Consider the following 4,116-nt stretch of genomic DNA (forward strand, 5'->3'; position numbering starts at 1 on the left):
AACTGGTGTATATCTATTAAAAAGCCACTCATAAAACTGCAAGGAAAAATATCTGCTTACTTCTTCAAGGCATCAAGTTATTTAAGTTCAAAAGGGCATGTATTGCAGTTTTAAACAAAACCGTTGCTAAGTAAAAATTCTTAAAATTTGGGAGGAAAATCATTCCATAGGAATGCGTACACTGATTATCTTTATATATATGATATTTAAACGCACACATGCACCACTCGTTATCTTATATAGAAGTCTACAATGAAACATTAATTCATAAAATTAAACGCAATATAATAGCCCCTTTCATTACCAGGGAAAAAAAAAAAAAAAACAAACACAACATAACAGACTGGGCGTGTTTATTCTCCGAGTAATTGAAAGACACTCAAGTACGAATCATCATTTGCCGGTAGCACGAAGTCCGCTCTACGCACCAAGATTTTTCTTCTTCTTTCCATGGGACAACACATGTAGCGAGGCTGATGATGGACACTACTTGAGTCTAAGATCATACACTACAATAGGGCTCCTCACTTGCACATTGCCATCATCCCAAATCAAAGACGCAGAGACTATCCGCACATTTATGCGTCCTTCAATCGTAACTTTGAAAGATTTTTTCTCACCCACAAATGAGAACGGCTGAACGTCTGGTGTCACTTGAATAGTTAACAGGGATGAAGGAACAATCACTTTAGCCTTGTATACCGACACAGGTGCACCAACATTTGTCACAGTCCTATGAAACACAACGCTAAAACTTTTTGAGATGCTTGTCTCAAAAGCGAAGGATGGGAGATTGAGATTCCTCACTGTTTCATTCTTAATTTTCTTACAGTTGATGACATCATGTGTAATGCGCCGTAATGTTTTTGTATCATAACCTTGTCCACACAAGAACCTCACATAATCTGATTCACTGATGTCATATAGCAAACCAGGAGACAGTGCCCTGATGGGATTGATCTGTCCAGCTCCATATGCAAACTCAGCTTCCGCGTTGAGCTCAGGATTCATGGGAGCGGCTACAATATATGCGTGTGCATGAGAAAGAAGCATGAAATAATCGTAGGAAAAGAAAAACCGGGGCTTTGCGAATCTACGTGATTAATTAAAGGCGAGTCGATAGGTTAGTGGATTAGTAATATATTACCAGTAGTCATTAGGGCAGACTTTATTGCTGCTGGGGACCAGTTGGGGTGAAACGATTTGACGTAGGCAGCTGCAGCAGAAGTATGAGGGCACGCCATTGAAGTTCCTGATATTATATTGAAGTTTGATTCCCTCTTGTCTCCTTTCACAGTCGAAACAGGGGACTTGGGAGGCCAAGCGGCTAAGATATCTACTCCTGGGGCAGTTATATCAGGCTACGTACAACAAGAAGAACAATTAGATAGTTTGAATCAATATTATTTCTTGAAGAAGGTTGCTACGTCTATACAAGTACTGCTTATAAGTTGTTGTGAACGTACGACCGTACTTTGAGAATGTCGGGAGTAATTGGATTCGGACCTCTTGATGAAAAGTAAGCTACGTATGGGGACAAGAAATCTTTGCCTTCATAGCTCTTAAATATAGTAGCTGTCGGATTACTGCAAAATATTTGGGAGATGATTAGAACAAAGAAACATTAACAAAATTAATAAGAAATATCGATGAAGCTATAGCAAAATTTCATATGGAGATGCTGTTTGTTATTGGATGGATGTATACCTTGTTGAATTTAAGTAAGAGGGAATGGATTTGCCTTCTTTCCGGGTAATCAAAGTGAGAGGAAAAGGAAAGGCATATGCCACATCCTTTGAGAAAATCATTGAAACGACGACACCAATGGCCCCAGCCCTTTGTGCATCATTATTGAGCGGAAAAGAATCACGCATAACAATCTTCCCCTTCACCACTGCTTCATCTAAAGAGTTCTGAACGCAAGAACTGTCCAAAAATAAACAATAATAATACTCTTCCGGTCCTAAATACAAGACCCTTTATACACACTAGTATAAGAGTCTTACATTTAGGATCGGACGAGTAATAATTAGAATAGTTTTGATGATTGGTTATAAACATTTTAATTAAAATAAAACAATAATATATATACCTCGATATGGAGCTGTTAAATCCACCAGTGATATTGGGTGCATCTCCTGAGTAAATCAAGGGGTACTTTTTATGATGAAGCTCGAATGTGTTCACCGAAACTCCCTACATATGATACAAAAGTCGAGTTTATATCATTGTTTCTCCACCATTTCCTTAGATTTCTTAGTAGTAATCTAAGAGTAATACCTTGAAAATCATGCCATTCCCCAATTGAAGCTTGGTGAAAAACTTTCTATCCATGGTTGAAGCAGCCACCGAAAGCGACCAGGGCGCAAAACTAGTCATGGTGAACAAAGATGGACCCAAGTTGTTTGCAGCAATTGAGGTTAGAATGCCATTCTTCATTGCATGGAAAGATCCAATTGCAAAATCGTCCTGAAACAAGTCAGGGTATGTCACTGATTTAGGACCGAGTGATACAGAAAGTAAATCGACGCCATCAGAGATTGCTTCGTCAAATGCTGCCAGAACGTCAACTGTACTGCAATCTGATGACCAACAGGTTTTGTACACAGCAATACGAGCTGATGGAACTCCCCCTCTCGCAGTGCCTGAGCCCAACCCAAACAAACTGGCTGAGTTAACCCAGTTTCCTGCAACTGTGGATGCACAATGAGTGCCGTGGCCATCTGTATCCCTTGGAGAAATAATATCATCTTCGCCAAACAAAGCATCCACCCGGAAGTATTTGGCTCCAATTATCTTGCTGCACACGTGTAAACAAATTTCGACTTGTCAAAACCATTATAAATATAGTCAATAATTTATTTGTGTTTTTGAAATTCAAGAAGTTTTTTTTTCCCCTGTCATTTTCCCTTTTAGTCTTTACCGGTATTGTTGGCTAATTTCAAGTTCCCTAGTTTCCTCTGTTTTCGCGACCAGACCCAACACCAGCTTGCTATTTTGGCACACTGAAAATTTATTGATACATACTTATTGCAAGTTATGTTTTGGCAAGAGCCTTTCCATTTTTTGGGTGGTGGCCCGAAACCTTGATCCTTAAAGCTGTCAGACTCTGGCCAAATTCCGTAATCGATTATTCGATTACTCCGACGATGATGTCACTCTCCAGACTTGTTCTGTTGACTTGCTGTGGGAACCCTATGAAGTGCCACGACCTCGTTGTTTGGGGCTGGTACCTTTTGCTTTCAAACACAGAGATTACACCATCCATTCCTGAATTAAATTTGGCTTCAGTATTTCTTCAATATTACTCTCTGGTACATGTCTGACTTGTTTATATATATATGAAAGGGGAAAAAAAAGGAAGTTTATCTAATTAAATAGTACCGCCCACTCTTTTGGCTTCCTCTTTTGTTAGTCTCGCCGCAAATCCATTGAAACTCTTCTTGTAGCTGTGGACCAAAGCTTCTGGTGCGAAGTTTCTGAAATATAACCATTTCGGACAGTTTAATTGGGTAATTAATTAACGATGATGGCTTGTATAGGAGGAGTAAGAACCTGCCAAGGACTCCTTGAACCATGCTTATGTGATGCAATTCTGTGACTTCCATTCCCTTCGGGAGATCCCCCATGTACACGATATACGTCTATCCAAAATATATGTGAATAAATTCATGAGAAGCAATGAAGATCAAGACTTCAATAATCATACTGCTCCGATCAATATATTATTATATAGAAAAATGATGAAATAGATTAACGCTGACTAATATATGATAAAGCAACGCATTATTTTACCTTTCGATGATCGCAGTGTGTCTGAATAATAAGAAAACTGAAAAAGAGAGATAAGAGGAGATACGTGGAGCTTAGTGAAAACATAGTCATATTTGCTAAATGGAATGGCAGTTCTTATGGTTTTCTTGTGTCCAATGTGGTATTTATAGGAAAAGGATTCATGCTTCAATTCGGGTCCCAATTTCTATCTATCACATGTGACTCACATTTATTGTGGAAAATCAAAATTTGCTTTTCCTAACACTACACGGGTCCTGATCTGTCTTTTTCTTATTTGATCTGACCTTTTATTTATTTATTTATAATTATTTGATCTGCATT

General features: G+C 38.6%; 1 pseudogene; it reads right to left on the bottom strand.

Annotated features, from left to right (window-relative positions):
• Positions 1-486: 486 nt before the first annotated feature.
• Positions 487-3,629, bottom strand: LOC114732953 (cucumisin-like; annotated as a pseudogene).
• Between the last annotated feature and the right edge of the window lie 487 nt (positions 3,630-4,116).

The sequence above is a fragment of the Neltuma alba genome, unplaced genomic scaffold, assembly GCF_004799145.2.
Source record: "Neltuma alba isolate B1F8T4 unplaced genomic scaffold, ASM479914v2 tig00012957_pilon, whole genome shotgun sequence".
Classification (NCBI taxonomy): Eukaryota; Viridiplantae; Streptophyta; class Magnoliopsida; order Fabales; family Fabaceae; genus Neltuma; species Neltuma alba.